We start from the raw sequence: 15,136 nt of genomic DNA, 5'->3' as shown, positions 1-15,136 counted from the left end.
TGTTTGGGATCTGAGATTCTTTTAAAATATTTTTGTAATTTAGTTTAAATTTTAGATGAAATCAGTTTGCTCAGGGGATTCCAAGAAGGCTCTTGGGATACAACTTTCTTTTGTTCTAGCTTCAGAGAATTCAGGAGATATTTCAGCAATGCTGTGAAGCCTAGTTAATGTGATCAAATTGCTTTACATTCTAAGACAAAAGCAGCCAAGTTCTTGTCCCTGTAACTCAGTGGATGTTGGGCGCAGAGAGTCACGGGAGATGAAAACTGGTTCACTTTCATGCTGCCAATTTCTATTCTACCTGCAGCCCAGACATTGAAGTATGTGTGTGTGTGTGTGTCCACATGCACATGTGCATATTTGCTTACGTGTGTTTGCATATTTTCCTTGAATCTCTTTAACTGGTCCCAGGTAATGAAATTATGATTACTACAGGCATTATCCTTGGTTTCAACATTCTATACATATGATTATATAGAACATGAATTTAAAAGTAGGAAAAGCCAAAGCAATTTGCAATTCTGTGCTTGATTAATTGGCTTTTGGAATTGCAATGTTATCCTGAGGGAAGGGACGTGGGGTTTATATTTTGAGTGGCCTTGAGACCCTAACTCTGAGCCAGAGTGCAGAAAGGCTTTTAGACAAAGGCCTGGGGACGCCATGTCCCTTAGTGTCCAGTTCAGGACACTTTCTGAGACCCCTGGGCTGGAAACCAATGCACACATCGCAGAATTGCGATTATCAGTTCAAGTGTGTGATTAATGCTTAATCAAGAAGCTCTTAGATGTAAAACTGTGAGTCTGAAGAGTGAATGTGTCAGAGATATTTGGGTTTCCATATGCAGAAAAGTGGCAATTTTGAGTGACTGCTCTCCCTGACACATGACGCTGTCATCGCCATGCGCACGTTAGTGCCCAGCTCACCACCGGTGAGGTTTCCCCAGATGCTTGGATTTTGGCAGCCTTTGGAAAGTGCCCACCAGCCAGGTCTCATCGTGGAAAAGGCCATTTGTCATAGAATAAGGCAGGTTTGCAGTGGTTGGGAGCTGACATCATTGTGGTGGGTTTGATTTCTTGGCTGTGTCTTGTTCTGCCACCTTCTGAGCCTACCCAAAAAATTGCCTTATGTGATCGACTTGTTTTTAAACCTCCAAATTAAACGAAATTAAATTGGTGTTGCTAGTTTATAAGTTTTATCCCCTTTTATATGATTTTAAGCACTCCAGAGCATTGTAAAACCAGGAGTAGAATCTATGAATTGTAGAGGAGAATTTTACTTATTTGTTCTTGTGATGATTTGAGTTTTTCCCAAGAATGTCTACATTTTTTTCTTTATAAAAAATTTTACCTTTGAGGCTCCTTCACTTGAGACTTACACACTGTTCTGCCCAAATTAGTCTTTAACCTCATTGAGGGCAGAGATAGCACCTTTCATTTTCCCAGTGAGTGAGGTCACATGTTCGTGGTGGGAATATTTTTAATGTATCCCCCCCCCCCCCCACTTGACATGGCTCTGGGTTCTGAGATTCTCACAGTACTGTATACACAACCATCAGTGTTTACCTGACTGGTTTGCCTCGGGGCTGGTTTTTGTTGAGAGCTGCCAGAGCCTCTCCATACAGGGTCTTTAGGGCTGGGAGAGGGGGCGGGGAGGGACTCTCACCTTCTCAGTTGCTTTCTGTGTCTTCCTTTTTCCCTTCTGTTTATCCTCTACCTCCATTGCCATAGGCCTTTCTAGCTTATCCATTTTCTGTTAACTCTTTCCTTCTTGGGTAAAACGTCCTCTTTTAAATAGGACCTTTGTCTTATTTTATGGGCCATACCTTGTGATGGAGCTGGGTACTGTGCCTGTACCGCTTTTCAATACTTCAGGTGTGACCCAAGCCTGGAAGATGACAGATAGTTCTCCAGGACTCCAGAACATTCTCTCCAGGATGTGGGTGGGACTCCAGGTTCAGACATTGCAGAGATTGTGACCAGACTTCCCAAAGGTAGAGGCAAAGCTCTGCCGTCAGGTGCTTGTGGAGACAAGTGCAACAAGTTTGAGAATATGCTGCACACAGTCCTAGTCCTGAGATTCACACTGCACATCAGCATTTTGAAGGACCTGAGAAGTCCTGCAGTACAGAAACCTGCCTAATGCTGGTTTCCCCACTGATTATAATACATGTAAGGGAGCATATTTCCATCCAGTAGGTCTAGTGATATCACTTCTACCTGGGCCTGAGTAGCCTCATTGCTCAGTAGGGCTTGTCAGCACTGGACCTTAACAAATGAGATGCCAGAACTTTTAGGGCTCAGAGTAAACTGGACAGTTCTTGGCCATCTAACCCGTCTTTTGAACATATGAACATGAGTAGAAGATATAAGTGAAGAGTTATAATCATGACTGAAATTGACTAAAATTCAGATGAAGTCTTTGTCATTCTTTATTCTCATAAAAAGTTTTCTTGTCAAGGTTTCCTTTTTCTTTTCCTGTTTCTTACTGAGAAGAGAACTTGTGTTATAACCTTTAAAAGCCTATAATTTCTGGAAGAGATCCTGTGCTTTATTTCCTTTCAGATTGTCTCTTTCTTACTCTCTTTTGCACATATATGTTATATGTCCCATAAAGAAATAACATGATGAAAACAGGGAAATGTAGCTTATAAATGATAAATTCTGCTCACATCAGCAGACAGTAAATGCATGACTAATTGGCCACGTGAAACAGTACTGTGGTGGAGGACTATTTTTTCAGGTACTGTATGGCGTCTGCATTGAGTTCGCGTACCTCTGCAAAGCACATCAGCTACTCCTGCTGACTAGTAAGGTTAGACCAACTGTTCCTAAAGCCTTGGGACCTACTAGTTGCTAGCAGTTGGCTATCCTGAAAGCAAATGGAACAAAGCTTTTACTTTCCTGGGGACTAACGATTCCCTGGGCGAGACGGGGGCGGGGGAGGGGGAGCGGGAGTAGCGGGGGGACTGCAAATGGGTATGTCATGTTGGGTGGTGGCAAGTGCTGTGAACACCATAACACAGGTGAGGAGCCCGAACTTGGGAGGGGTCATGATTATACATGGGAACGTGGCTTTCTTGCCCTGTATGGTCCCGGAACAGCCCGGGGAAGTGACGGCACAGCTGAGCAGGAGGCCAGGTCTCCGTTTCCCAGGTGGTACCTGGGACACCCTAAGGTTGGGTTGGCCTGGAGAGCAGTCTGCTGGCAATGGTCTGCTTCTCACATGTGTCAGTTGTCCCTAGAGAAGGCTCTGACCTTCTTCTCCCTTCTCTTCCCTGCACATTTGTTTCACTCCATCCCTCCTTTCACTTAATTTAGTCTAAAATGAGGTAGCGACAAGCTAGTTTGCTTTGAAGGCACACATGCAGAAGGCTTGGGTTCATAAATCTTTCCTATTGCTTGCATGTAAGAGAACTTCCTTTGAAAATTATTTTCCCCCGTGAAATCTTTTTCCTAAGTCAATGTGTTTTGAAGCCACTGTCATGCTATTATGCTGGTTAGCTGTTTCTGATCAGTTGCCAAATGGAAATTACTTAGAACATATGTTCTTATTACTAGTGTAAATGAAGGACATTTTAAAAAGAACCCAAGGAAATAAAAATACAAAATCTTATACTTGGTGTAAAACTTTATTCTTGTTAAATTCAAGGCAACAGAGAATTGCTTATAAGCTGATCAATGCCAGACTAGCATCTTCCCTTTAGAACAGTGGTTCTCAACCTTGGCTGTGATTCTAATGTGCAGCCAAGGTTGAGAACCACTGCTTTAGAATTGTATGGTCTTGTTCTGAGGAAAAGCACCTTTATTGGAAGGCCAGTGCGGGATCTAAAACACCTGGTGCGTCAGCACACACATCACAGCACCTATTGTCCCCTCAGCTCTCAGGTGCTCGGCCCACCTTGCTGAGCCTTCAGAGATGCTGTCACCAGTAAAGTGAAACCGGACACAACGGGTCTGAGGCCGCCTGTCACTACTTGAGCCAAATTAAGCAGAGAAAGGATTACATCTTATATGAGCGTTTATTCCAACAATGCTGGCAGCATGGGGAGAGCTGTCAGTCATCCTGGAAATTCTGCTCCACCCCCCTTGCCAGTTGGCTGGTTATATACACACTTGAGGCCCGATGCACGACATTCATGCAAGGAGTTCAGCCCTCCCAGCCGTGGCGGCTTGCCTCTGCCCTCGCAGGCCTGGCTTCGTCTGGAAGGTCGTCCGGAAGGTTGTTTGGCTGTCTGGTCTAATTAGCATATTACACTTTCATTATTATCGATGAGGGAGAAGATAACTCTGTGCAGCTGTGAACAGATGTGTACCAGGGAAAGGGGAGGGTTGGGTCTGCAGTCTGGCCTGCAGGAGCTCGAAGTCTGATAACAAGGTGGCTAATTATCAGGGAGTAATGTGATCAGAATGGTGTTCTTTACAGTCATTCTGACTGATAATAGATTGAAAGGGAAGGAAAGAGACAGGCAGAGAAATGATTCTACTCCCGAGATCTGAGCCGGAGATTGGATGGGTCTAGAGAAGAAGAAAAACAGCTCTTAGAAACCCAGAACCTGAAGGAAGAAAAAAGCACAGCAGGTAGATTTTCTCAGACTCCCTGGGAGACTCCATTAGGACACAAAAGTGTGCTGAGACACAAATAGGTCTCATTTCTGTATCCATCACCTCTCCTTACCTCTCGTGCAATTTCAGGCTTCAACATTAATATCATCTGAAACATTTTTCATTAAGTCTCTAGGAAATAAGTGAATAATATGTGGAGTGCACTTCTATCATCTTCCAAGCACATTATCTGCTCAAAGGTTTTCTCTGATTCTCTTGTATTACCGTCACCTGTTGAGGGAGTTTGATTTAAAGGACTTCCTGTGAGGCAGAGTTTCTTTAACTGGCAATTCAGTTGTGAACCGTGTTATTAATCACCAATGTATTAATAACATTGCACTTGTCGGAAGCTGAGCACACATTCTTATCCTAAAGGTAAGTGCTGTCATTCTCATGTACTGATGGTGACTAAGCCGGCTGCCCTCGACAGAGGCCACGATTACAGAAAGAATGCTCAAGTGCCAGTTATCTCTCCTCCTGTCTACAGCCCAGAACTATTACTGACCTCCAGAAAGTAAGTGTGGCCACTCAGTCTTCTTTATCATTAAACTCAACCTGCTGTTTACTAGGTAAAGTAGCTCGTCTATTCCTTGGGAAAATGGCTATCCTAGTTTAAGTTGTTCCTTGTGCTTAGAAATATTAAGTATGAATCTACTTAGAAACATGATCAATGTGAAATTTGTCTCTTTTTCCTAATTATTTTATGTGGAAAATACTCATAACTTAAAATGTACCATCTTAACCATTTTAAGTGTACGTTTCCGAGTATAAAACATCCATAATGCTGTGCAGCCATCACCACTCTCTGTCTCCGTAACTGTTTTCATCTTGCAAGACTGGCACTGGCATTGTACCCACTAACCAGAACTCCCCCTCCCCTCCTGCGACAACCACCATCTGCTTTCTGTCTGCGTTTCTCACTCTAAGTAACACAGCTCCATACAAATGGAGTCAGGCAGAGTGTGTGACTGGCTCATTAGTTCACTCAGAGTCACATCCTCGGTTCATCCAGGTGGTAGCACGGGACAGTAGTTCCCTCCTTTCAAAGCCTGAATAATGTCCCATTGAATGGATATAGCAAACTTGGCATTTGCTAGGTCGAAAGTGGGCATACATTGCATCTGATAGCTTCTATCTAATCATTCTTACATTAGGGTTTTCGGTCATTTAGACGGACCTCTTCCGTACTGTCAGGGGGAACGAGCAGATCCTGGTAACAGCCTCTGGGACTCTGAACATGGGATGCAGGAAGGGGCCAGCCCTATAATAAGGGGCTAAAGAGGCAGGGTCACCTCTGGAATAAATAGCATGCTTCTCATGTTCGCAGTTTTGAAAATCTGTTTCAGATCCATTAGCTCCCAGACCAGTGGACATATTTGTGTCTAGATAGAGATAGACATGGTGATTTTCCTTTTTAAAAAATATATTTTATTGATTTTTTACAGAGAGGAAGGGAGAGAGATAGTTAGAAACATCGATGAGAGAGAAACATCTCCCACTGGGAATGTGCCTGCAACCAAGGTACATGCCCTTGACCGGAATCGAACCTGGGACCTTTCAGTCCGCAGGCCGATGCTCTATCCACTGAGCCAAACCGGTTTCGGATAGACATGGTGATTTTGCTTCACCATTAACTCACCCAGAAACGTCAGGGCCATGTCTTTCCATGTTGCCCTTTTTGTTCTCTTTCTGGCGTGTGTGTGTCAAACAGCTGATACCTTACATTACCCAGCACTCAGTTCCTCCCCAGGTGCGGCTTTTGCAGCTCAGTAAGGCATTAGTTATGGGAGCATCACACATGAGCACTGGAAAGGACACTCCTCATAGAGTTCATTGCTGCTGTTTTGCATGTGGAAAAGCGGGGCGCAGGGAGCTTGGGGTCTTGCTCAAACCAGGAAGGCTGGCCAGGGGTAAAACCAGAGCCAGAAGTCATTCAGGGATATGAACTAGGGTCCACTTTGCGCCACATGATGTGAGTCCAATGTCCTTGGGCTTCAACCACTCAAAATAAATTATTTCCTGGTCTTTGGGAAGCAGAGTCTCTTTTGCAGACTATTTAGGTGCCAAGTAAGGATTTATGAGAATACATTAATCACCAAAACAGTTTTCAAAGTCCACATAAAGGCTCTACTCACATGGAAGGAGCAGCTCGCTGTAGGATGGGTCCCTGGAGGATCTGGTCTCTGCCTGCTCATCTTTAAGAAGCCTGGGCCTTTCCGACAATGTGGGCAAAATCCTGACAGGAGCAAGCAAGGGAGCCCAAGAGGCCTAGCCAGGGCCTGTGCTGGCCTGCCGATGGACGCCAAGCCCACGAACGCTGGGTACTGCAAGCACATGAACGCCTCGTCTCTCACGTGTTTGCAGTTTCCACTTCAAGATGGGCGTGACACACTTCTTCAGTGCTCAGTGTCCATACCCTTGATGAAACTAATCTCTCTGGGTTTATTTGCAACCAATAAGAGCGATCAGTTGGTGACCAGAAATCAACATTCTTAAAGTTAAACCAAGAGCCACTCAACTGTTTCTTGATCGGAAAATGGGACTGAATCTGCCAAACAAGACCCTCCTCTTACTGGAGGGTCCACACCATTGGGGTCCCCTCACTGGGCTGTATTATCATAGGGTTCTCCTGTGGAGCAGCTGCCTCTTTTCAATGCTGGCTATATCAGTTTCATCTGCAAGGAACATCTAGAAGCCATTGTGCAGTGTGGTGTATTGCAGAATACTACAACCTGGTAAATCCCACCAACTGTCAATAGAAGACAAGCCTAAAGCCTAATTCTACTTTAATTGCATCAAGGAAAGTGTGACTTTTGCCCAACTCCTGAATCTCCTCAGTGGCCTGTTTATTAAACAGGCACCACTGAAATATCTGTACTCATCCTTATAAACTCTCCTAGATAGCTAATTATCTTTTTACTTCCCAGCTCAAAACACCACAAGACAAATATCCCAGAAGGTGCAGATGGTGGGTGAAGATTTCCTTTCTCACCCAAGTACTGTTGAGAGATAAAATTGGCACAATAATTAAATGTCCATCATCCTACCTGTATGTGCAGAAAAACTGAATGGTGGCTGTAGGAGTATAGACATGAAAAGGGAAGTCCCAAGGGTTCATGAAGTATTCTCTATTTTTTAAGATTTATGTATGTGGGCCCTAGCCAGTGTGGCGCAGTTAGTTGAGCATCGTCCATGCACTGGTTCAATTCCTGGTTCACTGGTTCAATTCCTGGCCAGGGTGCATGCCCAGGTTTCAAGCTCAATCCCCAGTAGGGGGCGTGCAGGAGGCAGCCAATTGGTGTTTCTCTCTCATCCATGTTTCTATCTCTCTATCCTCCCTTCCTCTCTGAAATCAATAAAAACATTTTAAAAAAAGTTTTAATGGATATATGTGGAATAAATTACTGAATTAAAGTAAACCTACCCCAAGGTCCATTACATCTTCACTGGGACACATTTAAGGATGGGATGGGGAGCAAAATGAGGAAGACTCACTGGCTCCTTTACTGCCCCCGTTCCAGGAAGTAGAGGTACGGGTTGTTTTAAGAAGCATTGATGGAACGAGGGACAGTCTTGTATACATGAGAGTTGATAGTCAAACTGTATCAAGCTCTATCATTAGCAGCCTCGGCTCTCTCCTCCGTAAAGTGGAGACTGGAAATAGTGCCAGAGTCACGGTTATGGTGAAGACTGAATGAGATAATGGCACATCCAGACCCTGGCACATGATAAGTGCTCAGAAATTATTAGCTCTGTGATAAGAAAGGGGGAGGAAAGAATTCAATTAGTTCTTCAGTCTTGTTTTTTGTCTTCACTCCCTTTACACTAGAGCTGCTGAGGGGTCTCATTATTGCCCCGTGGACTTTAGGCCCAGGAGTCTACAAAGGTGACCATATTTATTCACTATGGCAGCAAGTTCACGCCTGGGCATAGACCCAACAGAAATGTGTGCAGATGTTCACCAAAAGGCCTGCACAAGAATGTTCAAAGTAGCATCCTTTGTAATATCTTTAAACTGGAAACTACCCACAAAGTAGAATGGACAGTACCTAGCCATCAATAATAAATTTTAAAAATTGACTACGTCATCAATAGCAGAACAGATCAACTGTGGTACACTCACCAGTGGGCTGCCACCTGCAACGAGAATGAGCAACTACAGCAGCTGAGTGACTCTCCCAGGCATAACATTGACAAAGAAAGCCAGGCTACTGAGAGTGTGTAGGGCATTATTCCACTTACATGACGCACTAGACACAGGCCACACTCTTCTAATTTCCACTGTCAGAAATAAGGAGATGGTTACCCTTGGGGGACAGTGACTAGAGGAGACCAAAAGCATCTCTGGGTGATGGTCACCCTGCGTGAGCACACTGAGGAAAAGCTTGAGCTGCTCACCTAAAATGTGTGTGATACTTCACTAACTATTTTAGCAACTAAGTCAGTGGGCCCTTTGCGCTCAGCATCTGCCTTCTCCAGGCGGGGCTGACTCCTGGACAGGTGCAGCATTGCCGATGGAACATTCCTGGAGATGGAGGTGCTCCCAGGAGGCTGTCTACATACTGCTGACAGCTAGTCCTCACTGCCCACCCTCTAACCTCACCAGATATACTGCACAAATGTGCAGGCAGCTGCAGCCAGCACACTGGCCTGTAGACCTAGCAGGGCCTTTAGAAACTGTCTTGTAGCCAAGGTCAAGACCTCTCCAATCCCCACTGTCCTCCAGAAGTTCGGCCTGAAGGACAACATGGAGATTGTTCCTAATCATTGCTCAAGGGACACAGTGACCTACTGAGCACCAGGCATATGGCAGATGAGTCATTCTATTTCAAGAAGAAAGACAGATGCACAGGAAGAAACAGCCAGCAGCTTTCAGTACAAAAGACCTCAATTGGGAGCTTCTGGAACAACAGAAAGTATATATAATTCAAAAGCCATCTTGACAACTTATATGCTTGAATTTCATAATTGTGATCAGTGTATCCATACTTCAAAAATCCAAATGCCTCCTAAAGATACCTTTTGTCCTTGGCCACTGAAGTTTCAGAAAGACTTTCCTAAAAATCTTGCCAATCACATTCATAATTCCAATCTCCACGGGTATAAAATTCACTGGTTTTGCACGAAAGCTGCACATGAAAGAGCCAGCCCCAGAGCCTAGCTTTTTCTCTTCCCTCTGCTGATTTTTGTTCTCTTCCCCTGAGGCCCTGGCATAGGGACTGAAATAGGGCCAGTGTGGCTGGAGGAGCGAGATGGGACAGGAGGACACAGCCAATTTGTACTTCTTAATCCCTTCACCTTTGTCACCCAGTCCCCAGCCCCCCTCTCAACTGGCGCCTATTGCTTTGTTCTCTGTATCTATGAGTCTGTTTCTCTTTTGTTTGTTTATTTTGTTTTTTAGATTCCACATATAAGTGAAACCTTGTAGTTTTTCTCTTTCTCTGACATTTCATTTAGCATAATACCCTCTAGGTCCATCCATGTTGTCAGAAATGGTAAGATTTCATTATTTTATGGGGCTGAGCAATACATCATTGTGTATATGTACAACATCTGTTTTACCCAGATGGCTAGATGGACACTTAGGTTGCTTCCATATCCTAAAGCCCTCACTTCTTGACTTTGAGCATTACCCGACTCTCCGAGCTTCATTGACCTCCTATGTGAAATATGTTCTGTGTCTCCCAGAGAAAATGCTTATAAAGTTCCAACACAGTGCCTGGTGCCCAGCCAGTGGTGACCAGTGATATTTGTGCCATAAACATAAAGGAGAACTTTTATCCTATCGGGTTGCTGCAGAAACAATTTACTGGCACCCCAAAGCCAAATCTGAATTAGAAAACTGACACTAATTCCTTAACTTGTAGAAAACAAATAAGATCTCAGGAAAAATGTACCTGCCATCTTATACAAATCAGTCACTGTTCCGTTAGACTTTCTGGTACATTTTCTATTCCCAAGGAGGTTCCCACTCTAAGAATGGTTAGAGGGTGCAGCCAAAGGATGTTTAATGGCGATGAACAATGCTGTATATTGTAGGCTTTTGATTGACATTGGAAAGACTTTCAACAGTTCCTCAAAGGCAATAAAGAATTCTTCTTTCATCCTTCAACTTCTCTTTAATGGAGATCATTCAAGCGTTATTGGGCTGAGCTGTGATGCTGCTGGCAGAAACAATGGGTGCCCTTTTTGAGTTTATACCTTAGGTTGGTCCCTGCCTGACCACTTTGTTCTCCTGATGAAAAGATGACTCAATTTCCAAAGTGGAAATGGTTTGATGCTTTCAGCCAATTCAGGAGGAAAGCAGCATAGCTTAGTTACATGAAAACTCTTTTTTAAGCAAACTGCCCTGGAGTTTTCCTTGATTGCAGCCTCTAACATCAATTGAATGTGAAGTGTTGACCTTTCGTAGGCGTCTTTAGATAGTAAATCAACTCCAAGCCCTCCCGTACTTACTACGATATGCATTCATCTTTTAAGCTACAAACTCCCTTAACTTTACCTCCTGAAAATATTCCCAGTAAAATAATGTTTCCTTCCTTTTTTGTATCTCCAAATCCTAAAATATACAGTGTCCAAGTTAAATATTTAGGCTGCGTAGTGGGGGTTGGGTGGCTCTGACTTTTGTCATGAGATAGGTTCTTCAGTTCTTATTGTTAAGTAGTTTTCCCCAAGAAATGTGTGGTGCTTACTAGAATACCGACTACATGCACACCCCATTGGTGTGCATTTTCTAAGTAAGCAGATCACGGTCCTGATCTCTTCTAGCTAAAAGTTAGGTTACTGGTCATTGCTTGGGGTCTGGGTTAGTCAAATGTGGGTCTGAACTCCAGCTCCGGCACTGGGGACACGAGGGGCGTGAGACAGGGGCAGTGGAGGAGGGGCCGCCCCCTTCCCCGTCAGAGGTCGCGGCTACAGCAGAGAGCACAGCCCCATCGTCTGGCCTCCTTTGCTTCAAACCATGTTGGCCTGTCCTTGCTCCTGCTGTGGGGGAACAGGCCAGGACAGGAGTGAGGCACTCCCACTCACAGCAGCCTGCACTTAAAGGGGCAGAGACCATATACCAGGAAATGAAAGATGTAGGTATATACTTTAACACTTGTGGTCTTTATAAAAAGAATATAGTAAAGAAAGTCAGGCCCTGACTGGTTTGGCTCAGTGGATGGAGCGTCGGCCTGCAGACTGAAGGGTCCCAGGTTCGATTCCGGTCAGGCACATCCCCGGTGGGGGGTGTGCAGGAGGCAGCTGATAGATGTTCTCTCTCATCGATGTTTCTAGCTCTCTATCCCTCTCCCTTCCTCTCTGTAAAACATCAATAAAATATATTTTAAAAAAAGAAAAAGAAAGCCAGAATGCAAGCTGAAGCCCTGGATGGTGTTGCTCAGTGGGTTGAGCATCTTCCTGTGCAGTTTCTGGTTCAATTCTCGGTCAGGGCACATGCCCAGGTTGCAGGTTCGATCCCCGATCGGGGTGCGTGCAGGAGACAAGCAGTCGATGTTTGTCTCTCACATTGACTTTTTTTTATTTTTTATCTCTTTCTCTATCTTCCTCTCTCTCTAAAAATCAATAATAACATATCCTCAGTTGAAGATTAATTTTAAAAAAAAGAATGCAAGTTGGCGATATTTGCAACTTATTTCACTGACAAAGGATCAACAGCACCTATCACATGTAAGAATAAAGGATTCTTTAGAACAAAAGGGAAGCCTGAATTGCCAAAAAGCATATGAAATGATGCTCAATGTCACTAATAATGAGGGGTCAGCAAATTGCATCCAGTGTTGGCTGAGCCCCAGAAATGACAATAATAACAGAGCAGGAGAAAGGTCCCTCACAAGGTTATGATTAACCTCAGGGGTTGGGGATGAGAGGCTCTGCCCTGCTCCCCTGCCAGGAGCCAGTCCATCCTTGCTGTTTCAAAGGACCTGGCATATATGGCATACTGTTCTTAAAATGTTTGCTCACCTTCTTGGCACTATGTGTTTTAACCAAGGTCTCCTCTCTGAGAAAGATTGTTTCCCCAGGTAGGGATTTTCCCCTGAAGTTAGGGAGGGAATAAAACCCCTCAACTAAGTGCCAGGCGGGTAATTAATCACTTTAACTATGAACAATCATGCTTAAGCTACATAATCTTTACTCCCTGGAATGAAGATAAGAAACGCCCTAACCTTTGTAATAGAGATTGATAGGATTGAATCAACTGGTATAAATACAGATGCAACAAGACAGCAAGACACAGAACTTAGAACCCAGAACTTAGAATACAGAGCTTAGAACACAGAACTAAGAAGACAGAACCTACACAGAACCAGAGACAGAAGAACTTCGCTAGAGACAGAACATGGCAAAAGATCCTGGACTGAACCTGACTACAGAAATTGGCAAGAGAACCTGACTAGAACCTGGTAACTGAACCTGGCTGGAGAACCTAGCGAGGGAACATGGCTACAGAACCTGGCTGGAGAACCTGGAGAACCTAGCAAGAGAACATGGACACAGAACCTGGCTGGAGATCCTAGCCAGAACTTGGCTGGAGATCCTGGCTAGAGATCCTGGCTAGGCTGCTGATCAACTGAACGCAGTCTCCGTGTCATTCCTTCTTCGCCAACTCCGTCCACACCTTTGGGGACCCCTGGACCCGCTGGGGTTGGACCCCGGCACTCCTCCTCCGGACAACCCTCCAGGAATACAATGAGGTTTTTCTCTCTTTAAAAAGTGTTAAAAATCTGAAGCAGCCATGGTCAATGACATCGGAGAAACTTGTGTGGTAGGCACAGCATGTTATTTTCTGCATGATTAAAATATTTCACAATTTTTATAAAGCTCATAAATGATGAAAAGCAAATGAAAGTCTGACACTAGAAATGAGGGTAGACAGAGTCAGAAGAGGACCCCAAGATGCAGAAGCAATTTCCTTGAAACACAGACTTGGAGGGGACAAGAACGGACCCCCACTCCAACCCACTCCCTTGATGTGTAACCAGGGTTACTCATGACCTTGTGAGGCTTTCCCTGCGGAGTCTGGGGCTGATTTTGGGATCCACCTGGCCCACCGTACTGACTGATAACAGGCTATCATGACTGAAGTTTCAATTTTTTATAATAAGAAAGTGATGTTATGAGCCAAGTCCTGATGTTAATAACATTCATTACTCGTTCAAAATGTGGGCACTGGGAAAGGGCAGGACCTAAGTTCTAATCTATTACAGACTTTCATTTAAATTTTCTGAAGTTTGAGTTTGTCTTCATTTCTGATATTTAAAAAAAATAAATAAATTCACTGTGAGAGAATATCAGTTCACGTCGGGTCAAAGATAATTATATTACTTTCCAAAATGTCAAGGATTCAGGCTTTTGTATTCTGTGAAATATCTGATCACAGCAACTTGTGTTTCTTTGTGATAGCAATTAAGTCAAGTAGCAAGAACCTCTCATTTTAGGCTTGAAATGGACATAAATGTGTGAAAAATGTTTACTAGTATTTTTCCTTGCTCTTTCTGTGGACTCACATAATGAATGGAATGCACAGCTTTCTTTCTTGATTATTGCTTTAAAAAGAAATTGTCGTGCCTCATTACTCATATTCAAAGAGAGATGACATACTTCATTATATGATTTTTATATATTGCTAATGTCTAGAAAACTCAGCAGGTTAATTCTCTCTATACAAGATGACACTGATCGAGTGAATTGGACATTATAAAAGCCCAGCCACTATGACCTGAGAACTTCATAGAAGAGAGCACCCAAGGACCCAAAAATCTAAGTCTAGCATCAGGCATATAAGATTTTACCAGGAGTGACTCCCACCGACAGAGTGCTGGGGAGCGGCAGCAGCCACCACAGCGGTAGAAGCAGCAATTTATTTGTGTACAGACCCAATATTGGAAGAAGATGCTAATTAAAGTGAAGATGCTGACTGGAAAGGAGATTGAGATTGACATTGAACCCACAGATAAGGTGGAACGAATCAAGGAACGTGTGGAAGAGAAAGAGGGAATCCCCCACCGCAGCAGCGGCTCATCTGCCGTGATAAACAGATGAGTGATGACAAGACAGCAGCTGATTATAAAATCCTAGGTGGTTCAGCCCTCCACCTGGTGTAGCTCTAAGAGGAGGAGGTGGCTTTAGGCAGTGATGGACCCTCTCTCCATTTTACCTCCTTGCCCTGTCTCTCGTAATGAGGCATCATATATCCTGTCACTCTCTGGGGCTCCAGAGTCACTGCCCCCTCTCCTGGATGCCCAGTCTTGTGTCTACAGGTAGGAGACTGTGAGGACCCCAGGATGCAGTGTTCCTGTCCCAAATGGCCCCTGCTGGCTATTGGGTTTTAGTTTGCAGTCCTGTGTACTTCCCTGTCTTATGGCTATGTCCCTGGTTGTCAATAAAATATTTCCTGGCCAAAAAAAAAAAAAAAGATTTTACCAGAAGTTTCTCTAAGATTGATCTAAGAACCATAGTATTCAACAGGTAATTTTTAAAATACTAAGTAGTATAAATTGCCTATAGGAAATGGAAGTTGTGAAAAATTGCTA

At 44.0% G+C, this 15,136-nt stretch overlaps 1 pseudogene; it reads left to right on the top strand.

Annotated features, from left to right (window-relative positions):
- Positions 1 to 14,439: 14,439 nt before the first annotated feature.
- LOC118655639 lies at positions 14,440 to 14,739 on the top strand (annotated as a pseudogene).
- The last annotated feature ends 397 nt before the right edge of the window (positions 14,740 to 15,136 follow it).

Source organism: Myotis myotis, unplaced genomic scaffold (assembly GCF_014108235.1).
Source record: "Myotis myotis isolate mMyoMyo1 unplaced genomic scaffold, mMyoMyo1.p scaffold_m19_p_49, whole genome shotgun sequence".
NCBI lineage: Eukaryota > Metazoa > Chordata > Mammalia > Chiroptera > Vespertilionidae > Myotis > Myotis myotis.
This window is presented reverse-complemented; position numbering and strand designations above follow the sequence as displayed.